Source organism: Ambystoma mexicanum, chromosome 10, assembly GCF_040938575.1.
Source record: "Ambystoma mexicanum isolate Mex_15411 chromosome 10, UKY_AmexF1_1, whole genome shotgun sequence".
Taxonomy (NCBI): Eukaryota; Metazoa; Chordata; class Amphibia; order Caudata; family Ambystomatidae; genus Ambystoma; species Ambystoma mexicanum.
In genome coordinates this window covers 331084010-331097839 of record NC_090932.1, presented here as the reverse complement: position 1 = coordinate 331097839, position 13830 = coordinate 331084010, and positions in this window count along the sequence as shown.

Genomic DNA, 13830 nt, shown 5'->3' with positions numbered 1-13830 from the left:
TTATTGTTGACACATCAGGCCCTCATAGGCAAGAGACTTTGTATGAAGGAGACTTGGCCACAGAAGGTCTTGATATCGCTGAAAATAACTGTAACCTTGTGCTGGAGAAGCCCGGTGTGTGCTCTGCTCAGGAGTCCCGCTTTGTCCCGTGCTAAAAAAAAATGGTGAAGACCCCAGCTATTCCATCCTGACTTATAATTTTGTGAACACTTCCTTCTTTTCTGGTGAACATTATCCCACACTATTTTGTAACTTAGCTGTAAGGATTGGCAATAGTTTTTTATGCATAGGCCCTTTTTATTTGACGTCACTAGGACTGCCTTATTATTATTTGATGGTTGTAGCTTGCTCCCATCTTAGATTTAGGTTTAGATTAGGTGTTTTTCTCACCCATTTATACAGTTTAATAAACAACCTTGAACTGTGCTCACTTATGTCTGTCTTTACTGTTGTCACCATGAGTTCCTTACATATGGTGTCAGCGGTGTGATGTGACTCAATTGAAACTAATTGCGGAACCCTATAATTTAAAAAACTTAGTCAAAGAGCTTCTAACCCTTCTGTTGCCACAAAAGAATCGATACGTTTGGATATCTGTAGCAGTAGAAAAGCTAGTATCCCCCCTGGGAAAAGAGGAATGATTCCAACAGACTTGGTTTTAATACCCTGCCCGGGGTGTTACATAAGATTGAACCCATAATCTGGCCTAGTGTGGAAGTTCGGTATAGTGGTTTTATCAGGCGTCATCGATTCCAACTTCCGGGGAGATGTAAAGGTTGTCTTACAGAATCATGGTGAGATCCCCTTTGAAGTACGTCAAGGATATCAAATTGCTCAAGGAATTTTGAAAAGGGCTCTATTTCCTCAGTTTAAAGAAAGTGAACCAGACGAAACAGAAAGAGGTAGTTTAGGCTTTGGGGAAGCTGATGAACCTTTTAACATCGAAGAAAGAAGGGAGAAGAGTCTACCATCTATCCCGACCTAGCCTTCACCCAGCGAAATGATCCAGCTCTTGCTGAAGCTTTTCTACAAGCTATTCTGGAAAGAGAAGGTATAGAGAAAGGAAGCCCCTTTTTCTGCTTAAAACAAGGAGAGGAGAGACATCTACAGAAGGCTAAGTTAAGACACAGTTGGTAATCCCCAATAGCCACTGAAAGGTTGTACTGGAGATTGCACATTCCCAGTTTACCGAGGGGCATTTAGGACAATCCAAAACCCAGGCACATATTAGTGGGAAGTTTTACTGGCCAGGTATTCACGCCGATATAAAGACCTTTATCCAGACATGCGGAATATATCAAAAAAACAGCATGCACATCCCATTACCTGCCCCTCTGAACCCGTTGCCAATTATAGAAGTCCCTTTTTCAAGAACCGGGATGGACATAATTGGACCTCTAGAAACATCCAGACTAGGCAACAAATATGTCCTTGTGATTGTGGACTATGTGACCCGATATCCCGACGCATTCCCAATGTGAAAATAATAGCACACCGAAAATCCTTAAACACCTCCTTTTGAGATCCCCACAAACCCCAATACGAGGATGTGTCCTCCATGTAAATCCTCTTTCTCTTCTGACCCCGTAGGATACCGGGAAACTCTATCACCTTCTTTTTGCGACACAAACTTTTTTTCCGACATAACACCAGGGCCGTTTGTTTACCTGACAGGTCCCAATACAAGGGTCAGGCCAAGTCGCGCAATTAACTTAAATCACACACACCTGACCGCCCTTCCTTTTCCCCAGAGATAAAAGGTGGAGCAAGAGGGCACACAGATGAGCATGGCGAGTACAGCAGACCGCACAAAACGGCTACCATGTAGCAGTTCAATAGAAGGAGAAAGGCGGCAGGAATTGAAAGGGTGGTGAGGACAGAAGTGACTTTGCCCTTTTCGTCCCAGGACCGCGGAACCTTTGTGAAAGAGAGCCTAAGACTGCAAACAATAGCACATGTATCCTGCAGCAGATGTCAACTGTACATGGGGCAAGCCTAGGCCGATAAGCAGGAGCTAGGCAGGCTCCTACACACGTGATACCGGCCTTGACTCCAGAGAAGCCAAAAGCAAAGCGGTTCATCACAGCCCAGTGAGTCGAGGGGAGAACCGATAAGAACCGGGCTGTGTTGAGTGAGAATCTCAAAGTGGCAAGTTTTGAACGAAAGCTGATTAACTTTGAATGAACTGTAAAAAGTGTGAAGGGAAGACCAGCTGCAGAGGGAAACCGGCACCACGTGACGGCTAACTCAAGAGACTCTGGTCGAGCCCCATATGAGAAACTACAGATACCAGAAGCCCATAGGAGGGTGGTAAAATAGGTCAAAGTGGTCATACAGAGGATCAAGCGAAATCCCTGTACAATCGAAAGACTGATCTACAAGCACTGTGAAAGAAAAGCGAAGTGAATCCCGAAACTGTTGAATTGCATAAAAAGAGAACATTGAAAGTATAGAAGGGGTCAGCGCCCAGGAGAGAGGGACCCAGGGGTGAGCTACTATCACCTTGATTGAGAGCCATAGTAAATCCGGTGAAGGGAGTCTAAGAATCGAGAAGGGTCAGAGCCCGCCAGAGGGAGATCCAGCCAGATCGCATTGGAAATGTGATCAATATAAATGGATTAAAAAAGGAAGGCATGCTCTGCCAAGGGCCAGTCCTCTGGTGTGGAAGACATACTTTCAAAGATCAATTGGTAGAGAGGAAGTTACATTTAACAGATATGGCTATGACGTTCTTGATGGAAGTGTTGAAAAAATTATTGTCCATTATCTAGGTGAAAACAAAACACCTGAGCTGTGCATACCTCATGGAAATATGAGAAAATATCCCTTATGAGCTCATGTTTGCACAATGCCATCAGTGCTGATGGAAATTGCTGAAAATAAAGATTTAGGTCCAACTTCGATTTACTGGAAAGAAATTGCAGAATGTGATGCTTTCCCTACCTACATGAGAGTTACAGCGCTGAAAAATACAGAGCAAATGAAAAATAAAGGTAAGTATGGTAAACAGAAATGTAGTATCAGTCATGATGATTTATATAACATCTACGAGATTCAATATGCACTGGAATTGTTTGTATGCCATTACACTCTGATTCCCGACATTATCAATATTTTTGAGGAAGTGATCAAGTTGAATTGAAGAACCCTAATTTCATATGACACATTTCAATTAGGTGATTCTTACTTCTTTCCACTGATGTTTCAATGTTCATTTGTTGAGGGAAACCCTGCATTCCCATCTTTTGTATTGATTCATGATAAACACACTATTGCTCATGAAACTTTTTTTCTTTGTAGCAAAGTGTATGCCTCCAATTAACTAGAGTTCCATTACTACAGTAACAGACATAGAATCTGCTATTGTGAAATCTCTAGAGAATAGTATTCCAAGATGCAAGCATGTGGTTTGTTAGAACCACGTACTGAAAGAAGTTGAATTCTGGGTTTCGGGTCAAGATGGAGGAAAGAAAAGCAGACAGAAAAGTGTGCACAATTAATGTTTTACAGCTCTTAGACTGCAAAAGTGAAGGAGACTATCTAAAATTGTCGGAAAAACTAAGGACAAATGGAGTGCTTCTTTTGTAAAATATTTTGAAGAAAAACTGAACAAAGACATCTTGACAAAGGCAGGCAGATGATGGGTCTTGGAAACAGTTGGCATTTATAGGAAAACCAGTGGAGTTACAACTGATGTGTCAGAAAGCATGAATGCAGTGATGAAAAAACTGAGCACAAAGAGGTTCACATGGATGAAATGGTATTGACAATCTACTTTTTGCAAACATTTTATCTAAAGGAGGTGTTGAGACGACAGTGTTGTATTAGAATTATCACCTGTCAAACCGGCATGCTGGCAAATAATGTAATTCTGGAGATATTGAATTCCCATTCGATTACATACCTGTAGAAAAGATAGTGGACTTTATAAAGGAGGGTCGCTATTATGAAGAACCTGTAACAATGTCAAAAGGTCATGAGCGCAAATCAAATACAATAGAAGGCTTAGCAAAACCAAGTATTTCTTCAGGCACAGTCTGGATGTTTCATAGTTACCGTATTGTGAGCCAAAAAGTATATGGTAACGTTATTCCCAGTTGAAACATGCTCTTGCAACAGTTCGCGAACATGCTACCGCATTCTGGTTGAACAGAAGTCAATTTAAGAGTTCAAGTAAGAAAAGAATAGTGTACTCTCTGAAAAAGCTCAGGATGAATGTCAGAAAAGGCAAATCTGGAAGGAAAAGAATTAGACAGAAAGATAAGCTGCAGACTGTAGCCGCAATGGATTCTATTCTGGGTGAAACTAAATAAATTTGATGAGACTCAGGAAGACGTTAAGGCAAGAAATAAACATACCAAACAATTAAACCCATATTAGAATGTTTCCAAGAAAGAACATTTGACCTCTTTTCTGGTAGACAAGTATAATCTGGGTGTACTGCAGCAGTCAAGCTCTCCTAAACAAACAAAACAAACGGTGCTACTTACATGGGAATTAATACCAGGTTATCCATGGATACAGAGTGTCCTTGTTCAAAATATTTACATCAACGTTGAAGACATGAAGTCTCTCTTGGGTGATAACTGGCTAGTTGGCACAGTCATTGAAGGTTTCTTGCTTAGTATAGCTTCTCTAAATCATGTCACTGAACGTCCTGTACATGTGAGAGTTTTCAGTCCATTCATAATTCATTCCATTGACTTACGTTGATACTCTTCAAGTGGTCACGAGTTTGGCATCAAATCAAATATTATGGCAAAGGAGATTTGGATCATCCCCACAAATGTGCAAAATAATCACTGGGTACTATGCTGGTTTTCACAAAGTGAAAGATTATTCTGTATTTAGACTCCACCCTCCACACAAAGTACATAAACATGCTACAAACATTAATGGACGTGCAGATGGCATTCGACATTGACTGGTCCAATTGGACAATCCATGCTCCTCATGATGTACCAGTTCAGCATGATTCATCCAGCTGTGGACTATTTCCCATCTTATTTGAACATATATTGTGTAGTGGGTCACCTGCAGACATGACTGCTGTACGGCAGTGGATAGCTATAGAATAAGTGGAAAATCACTTCTCCAAAATCACAGTTCAAGAAACAAATATATGTTTGAATTTGAACAGCGCTTGCACTTCCTGGAGAATCAGGTTTTGGATGTTTTAATTGTAGTCTTGAAGATTTGAGAGGCTTTAACACCTGTGATTGGTGTAATGACAATCACTCACCCTTGCACAAAGACTCTGCTGCCACTGACAATTTATACTAATGTACCCAATTATCTGCAAGGTTGAATGGATGTAAACTAGACTGTGCTTAGTAATCATTCTACACACTGTTTTTATAATTAGAGAGTAAATTAAATTATAAGTGTAAAAATGATGTGCCTCTGCATGATTATGCATACAGCACTGGAACTCTGAAAAATACAATTGTGCAATACTGGTTTGCTTTCCCTGGGGAAAAAGCATAATTTGTTACAAAATATGAATTTTCAATTGCAACTTGTGCTTCTGTTTGCTCCATGAGCATCAACACAGCAGAGGCTGGATGGAAAGAAACCATTCCTTTTATCACAGCTCATTTTCCGGCTACCCTCGACCTCCTCTTCCCCTTCCCTCAACTCTGACTGTCTTTCTGCTATCCATGAATGGTGTGCCGCCTACGACCTCTGCCTTAATGCCAGTAAGACGGAGATTCTACTTATCGGTACACCCACTCCCTCCAGCTCTCTGGCCGGCCTCTCTTGGCCTCCTTCCTGCTCCTACCTGCAAGGCAAAAAACTTCGGGGTCATCTTCGACTCCACACTCTCTTTCTCTCCTCACATATCTGACCTCTCTAAGAAGTCACACTACCAGCTACACCTCCTCAGAGGTATCCTTCCTTTCATCTCCTTCCCCAGAAGCTCACTGTCTCTAGAGCCCTGGCTCTCTCGAAGCTGGACTACTGTACCAGCCTCTATCTAAATCTGCCTGCCTCTACTCAAGCCCAGGGACCGTATCTCTCCAGGACTGAAATTACTACACTGGCTTCCAGTGGCTGAGAGGATTAAGTTCAAAACCCTCTGCATTGTCCACAAGGCCTTCTGGAGCCTTGGGCCAAAATACCTTCAACTCTCTCTACCTAAATATCTTCCTTCTCGAGATCTTTGCTCATCTGCCTCCAACACACTCATGGTCAGCCGCTTCTCCAAGCAACGAGTTGGGGGTAGATCTCTCTCTGCAGCAGGGGCCTCCCTCTGGAACATCCTTCCTGCCTCCCTGAAACTTGCTCTTTGCCTCTGCTTTCTCTCCCCATCTCCCGTGCTAAAATCACTGAAACTGCACTGAATCTGCAACTGGGCCACTCACCGATCTCGGTCCTTGGCCCAGCCACTCTTCCCTGCACTGCCTCCCTGGCAACCCCTGCACTGCGGGTCTGTCTCTGTATCCCTACAGCCCCTCCTCCGAGCACTTGTCTGCACTTACCACCAGCGGGCCCTTATTATTTATCTTGTATTCTACTAACCCTGTACTGCACTTTCCCCTCTCCCTTTCCCCCTGCACTTTTCCCTTCCCCTCTACCCTTGCACTTGCGCGATCTGAATGACAGCTGTCCTAGTAGGATCGCTGTCTGTCTCCCCTTGTCCCCCCCTGCCTCGTTGCGCCTTGAAACACTTGTGTAGAGGCGCGTTACAAATGTCATATCATATCATATATCATATCACAGTGTGCAGTTTCTTTTTTTAAAGGCTTCAGAGAAATATATTCTGTTTCAAACGTGGCTTGCAATTACATCCATGTAGATAAAAATCAAAAGATGCCTTCTCATTTTTGTAAAGAACCTGACGTTTGAACTGCCCTCTGCTCTAAACCTGGGTGTAAATGTACACAGGAAAATAATAAAGCTGTCGTATTTACAAGATTTTCATGTGTAGAAAGGCCTAGTATGCACCTTATCTGGATGTCTGCTTCTAACTAACCATACTAAACACTATCAAATTCTGCATACTCACCTGAAAAACTCTGAACTGGACACAACCATGTCTCTACCACACCACAACCTGCATGAACTTCACAACACCCAACCCAGCATGAAACCAAACCATGCACAATCATACCTCAACACATGACTGCTACCAAGCGAAAATGCACCAATGCTCAGTGACCCGTTTCTCCAAAATGAAGCTGCCAACAGTACATCAAAACTCTCTTGCTCCTTTCCCTCTCAATCACACTAACAACCCCCCGCCCCAACACTCCTTACATTGCAGATCTGCCAGTGTGCCTAGAGACCACACAAGTGGCAACAGTGTGTGGTACAAGATCCCATAACATTAACATAATTTGCCAGCTTTGGCATCAAATGCCAAAATGCCCAGCTTCTTCCACCATATGCTCAGGCACTTCCGTGATAAGACTGAGCTCTTCTACCATACAACATATCCTCATACCTTTAACTGCCATGTTCTACTCCATATATCCAAGTACTGGTTACACATAACTATAGACCATGTTCGTGAGTAATGTGTTAATCACAGGCATCACCTCACCTTTCTCATTTTGAAATGTTCTTTCTGTGTGTTTGCATCATTTTCAGTTGAGTTTCGCTGCCGTTTTATATATTAGGGTAGCATTCCGGCCTGCTCCGGGTACACTTTTGTGTTAAAATGTAGATTTTCAACAGTAAGGGGTTAATGTCAGTATAATGTTCAACCTTCATCATTTCCAAAATGTTCTTCATGTCTGTTTGCATCATTTTGAGCTGAGTTTTGCTCTGTTTTATATACATTAGGGTACCGTTCCAGGTTGTACACCGTTGCTTTGAGTTTTTAGCACTTCTCTACACAGTGCAGCCAGAATCACGACTGATTTTCGGGAAACGTGCTCGGATCTGGCAGTAAATCTGCAGGTAGTAATGTTACATGAAAGGTGATAGCCTGCCCACTAAATGCATATGGTTGACAATGACGAGTATGTGATGAATCGGACGACGCAGGCAGGGTATGTGGGTTACTTGGGATTTATTAAGTATCCTGGGAAAGCAACAGGCACCCAGCCTACACTCTTCTACCACCAAAATGTTCCAGAACCCTGGCAGGTTCTGGAACCATATTACAAGAAAAACAACATAAGCAAGAGATAAAACACAACATATCCCCCGCCCCCTTATAATAAAAGACACAATAACATCAGTCACAAATAAAATCTTTAAATCTGACAGGAACTTTCCTGATCCTTCCCTTCAGTTGCCCAACTTCATTCAACTCACCACTTCCTACACCAATCTCCTCACCAACATCCCTGAACTCCACCGTTGTACTACCATCACCCAACTCATCACGCTCATCACACACTACTGCACTACTCAACACCAACCTTCCTTTCGACCAAACCTCCCTCGCCTCCCTCAACAATCACCACAGCCCCTCTTACTGCCATAATCCTTTTTGGATCCAGAAATTTGCTTTCCAAACACTTGAGTCCATATCTGGGATTTTTAATCAGCACCACATCGCTATCTACCCATTTTTGTTCCTTAACTCTAGCGACTTCATCAAAGACACCTTTGTACTGGCATTGTGCCTCTTCTATCAACTTCATTATTTCCTTACGATTCACATTCACACTTCCGGGTAAACCCACCCAACCTGGACATAACTTGGTGCCTGGTTGGCACCCCTTAAGTGACACAAACAGAGAAACTTTGGTAACTGAATGAGTGGAACAATAACGCCACACCATGTCCCTGAGTACTACAGCCCACGAGACAAGTGCCAGTACAAGACCACACTCCCTCACCTTTCTGTCCACTCGATTGTCCATGGCCGGCCACCAATAATTATGCCTCAACAGCTTCTTTGTCCCACTCATTCCATAGTGCCCTTGATGGGCAATATTAATGAGTTACTCCCTGACTCCTTCAAGAGGAATCACCTTAGCGACTATCCTAAATCTACCTCCATCTTCTGTCAAACACAACTCCTCCTTAACCTCGTAAAAACAGTCAAATTTCCTTTTTACTAGGCCAACCTACCGCCGTCCATTCCTTCACTTTACTAAGTACCTAATACTCTTTCTCTGCCACCATCCATTCTCGCTTCTCCACCGCCCCAAGTTCAATGCTGGCAATAATCATCTGCTCTTCTTGCAACATTCCTCCAGCCTCCCATGATCTTCCACAGGAAACCGTGACAGACAGTCTGCAACTACATTTTCTCTACCCGGTACATAACATATGTGGAAATTGTACCCCTGCAGCCCTAACATCCACCTCAAGAGTCTAGGCGATACTTTTGCCCAACCTTCACCAGCCATCATTTGCACCAAAGGCCTATGATCGGTTTTAATCGTGAACCTCTGACCGAACAAGAAAAACTTAGTGCAAAACTGCCCAAAACACAGCCAAATCCTCTCTCTCAATAACTAGTAGTTATTTTCCGCACCCCTCAATGGTCTGGATGCAAACACAATAACATGTTCCTCTTTCCCATTGTCCACTTGGGAAAGAGATGCACCCAAGCCTAATAAACTGGCATCCACCGTCAGCACCATTTCCCTGCCACTCTCAAACCCTCCTAATGAAGGAGCGTCAGCAATAACCTCCTTAATTATTTGAAATGCATTCTGACACTCATCCGATCACAAAAACCCAACCCCCTTCTTCAACAATTCGCTCAAAGGGGTTGGAATGGCAGCAAAGTTATTAAAAAACTTGTGGTAAAACTCGGCCATACCCATAAAGGACCTTAACTGAGCTTTGTCTCGCGGGGCTGGAGCTTTACTAATGCATTCCACAAGACGCATCTTGGGGCCAGTACCTTGGGAAAATATTTTGTGCCCTAAATACTATAACTCACACACACCTATCCTGCATTTGCTTCGCTGCACTGTTAAAACCACCTCTTTCAGCTTCTCCAAAACACACCGCAAAACTTTGTCATGTTGCCCCACACCCTCAGCAAACCCCAGAATATCATCCTGAAATACAATGACATTAGAAGCTCCCTCTAGCACTTTCTCCATCACTCGTTAAAACACTGCCGCAGCCGACGCCAGCCCAAATGACATCCTTAAGTACTTATAAGTCCTTTCTGGTGTAATGAACGCGGTGACATCTTGACACGCCTTTGATAACGGCATTTGATGGTATGCTGCTGAAAGGTCAATAACTGTAAACCAACTGGAGTCTCCTAAAACAAACACAGCTCCTGATATGATCGGTAAGGGGTGTCTTTCCACCAACTTTTTTTGTTAAGTTCTCTAAGGTCGACGCAAAGCTGCATTTTTCCCGTTGCTTTTCGCCACCAAACCCATTGGAGATAGACATTCCATGCCTTGTATCCGCTCTATTACTCCATGTTGTAACAAACTATTTAACTCTTCATGTAGTTGCTGTTTCATGTTATGCAAGACTGGCCTTACTTCGTGTACCACAGGACAAGCGTTAGGCCTCATCTTAATGTAATGTTCGAATGTTCGAAATCTCTTAATTTCCCCAGTCCTTCCGAAAACACTTCTGTAAACTCTGCAGCCCATTTGTCATTCACCTCAGCTATCGAAATTGGTGTTGAAGCATTTGCTTCAATACGAACTCCCACGCTTCTCTGTTCCTCCCATCCTAGTAAGGACGCACCTCTCCTTGCAACTAGTATATTTTCCACACATTCTCTGCCTTTGAAGCTTACTAGACCTCAAAACCTCCCCAGAAGATCTATCTCACTCTCTCCATACCCACAGGGTTGTACACGGGACGGCGATAAGTCTTGCACATCTTTTAGTAGGGTATGCTTGAGAGTGTCTTCTGAAACAATTGTCCCTGGAGAAGCCAAATCCACTTTCATTGACAATTTAAACCCATCAATCTGGAACTCATCCACCGGGCCATTCACCCCTTCAGATATCGCAGAAATTTCAAATATATGTCGAGGCCTGCTCTCAACACTTGCCAGAGATGAGGACTCCCCCCGTTCATTTTTAGCTTGCTTTTGCTCCACAACATTGATGGTCGACTCCTTACACATGCGTGCAACATGTCCTTTACTTCTGCACTTAATGCACTCTGCCATCTTCGCAGGACAGAATACACTGTTTGCTGCATATCTGGGATTTCCACATCTGAGGCATTTATGCCCCCACCATTCCTTCTTTGGCACAGGTGGTCTTCCTTGACCCACTGCACATACCTCCTGCCCCCTCGTTTTTTCACCTTCATATACTGAGTGGTTTGTTCAATTCCTCTAGTGAGTTGCACGGCCTGCTCCAATGTCATGTCTTTTGCCAACAGCTTCTCCTGAACCCTGGGGTTGTTAGTACACCTTACTAATTGACCTCAGATCAGGGAGCTCGATAAATCACCAAATTCAGTGGCTCAATGTCCTTAACGCAGCCACATAGCCTTCCACCGACTCTGAAGATTCTTGGCTTCTCTGGAAGAACTTGTGTCTTTGAAACGTAACATTCTTCTTGGGCGCAACATGCTCTTCAATTCTCTTAATAGCTACAGAGAACTCATCCAGATCCCCTGCTCCATCCTCTAGCAGTTCAGGAAGGCCATCGAACACACTGCGCCCCTCTGGGCCCAGATTATGAAGTAAGAGTGTTTGCTTCCTTGAGGGGCTAAACCTATCTCCACCCATGGCTACCAGGTACGTATCGAACAATTTCCTCCACCTTTCCCACCTGACTGCTGGGGTGCTAGGTTCTGCTAAAAATGGAGGCGGAGGTGCAATAGCCGCTGCCACGATCAGTCTGTGGCTCTCCTTTTATTAGTTTGATGTTTTGCTTTGGATTCTAATTTGGTCCCCTTTTTAGTGAGATTTCTTATTAAATGTGGCTTGGTTCAGAGCAAAAGTCACTGTTTCTTGCTTTGTTTACCCTGTAACGATGTTTGGCTGGATTTCCTTAAATACCCTTGCCCTTTAAAATTCTGAAATGGAAGCGTTTCCTTTTTCAATGAACTTCCTTTACGCTGGTATGCTGGCTAACCTGTCTTTGTTTACATCCGTCTCTAGGAAACCAGCTTCCTCTCAGATGATGCCGGAACGCATTGTGCAAGCAAGCAACATGTCACAATGGCTTGCGGATGTGTCGCGCGTGGCTCTGCGGCAGAGTACACAAGGATTCCATATGTGCGCTCAGGGCCTTTACTTCTGGATGTCCCTTTTTTTCTTTTTAAAGGTGCTGCGCTCCTATGCCATCAGCCCCTCACTCTTTTCCAGGGGCACGCCTGCACCCTACTCACCTGGTGTCGCGGCCGCAGTGTTCGTTCTCTCCTGGCTTCCGCCCAGATATCAGCAAGTCTTCCAACCCGCAATCACTTCCTCGCTTTAACCCGATTCTTGGTAGCAGCGGTTCATCCTCGTCGCCACTGATGAATCGAAAGACGCAGACAAGGTAACTGGGTTACTTGGTATTTATTAAGTATCCAGGGAGAGCAACTGGCACCCAGCCTATGCTCTTCAATCACCAAACTGTTCCAGAACCCTGGCAGGTTCTGGAACCACATTACAAGAAAAACAATAATGACAGCACAATGTTCAACCTTCCTCATTTCTAAAATATTCTTAATGTCTGTTTGCATCCTTTTCAGCTGTGTTTTGCTCTGTCTGGTATATTTTAATGGTACAGTTCCAGGTCTTACACCGTTCCATTAAGTTTTTAGCACTTAATTATCTACAGAGTGCAACCACAATCCCAATCGATTTTCGGAAAACGTGCTAGGATATGGCAGTAAATCTGCAGGTAGTAACGTTACATGAAAAGTGATAGCCTGCCCACTAAATGCATATGGCTGACAATGACGGGTTTGCTTCTAAAGCTCCATGAATGTAATTCTAATACATGTGTTTTTATACCCACCATGCAATGATTTGAACCGGTTTTGGCTGCAGGTTAACAGACTTAAAGATCACAAACAGGATGGATTAGGGTGACCAGATTTTCAAAACAAAAAACCAGGACGGCCAACAACATAAAAGAGGGACTACCCCATCGCAGCCCACCAATTACCGCCACTCCCCAACACGCCCCCACAACCACCCCCCAACCATATTTCCAGCACTTCTCCTTTCTATAAACTGTTTATAATCTCATTTGTGCAGTTTTGTCTGTGAATCGTGGAATGGTAATTCAAGACAAGCGTTAGTTCTAGTTGATATTGAGCCAAACCCCATGTTGTGTCCTCATCCATGTTAATGACCCTTTTGAATAGGAGCTAAGTCCCATTTCTATTGTTCTTTTGTTGTGGGCCGCGCCCCACAGTAGGCAGGAAGAGGCGGGGTCACCGCCTCAGGCGCCAGTTTCGCGCCGATGATTAAAGAGATAAGAAGCTACTTGGCCGGCTCCCGTGTATTATTGTATCTGCGTCATTTGATCTGTTGTATTGATTTATTATTGCATGCGACTCCTGTCGGAACACAACTATGGCGACAAAGGTGGGATCTTCAACTGAGTTATTGCGCTCAGCCGGACCCACTAGACCGTGCCACAGCGAGGTGAGAGGGCCGCATCCGCAACCACTGCACGGTGAACTTCAAGGACTTCAGCCACGGAAAAGACGCTCATTGTTACGCAAACGCTGCCAGAAAAAACATTCCCCACAGACGACACAGGCTGCGCTGATCTCCAAGGAGAGGCCTACCCAGACAACATTGACACAGCCACCCACACGTGGCTACAACCATGTCGGAAGGTACCACAGACAGCGGCACTCAAAGCCCCCAGACTAGCTCCACCCCAAGGCCCACCAGCAACAAAGAGGAAGGTATCTCTTAATCACTTCAATTGCAAGCCGTGCCACATTTCGACATGTCTGACACGAACAGCGTAGCTCCCA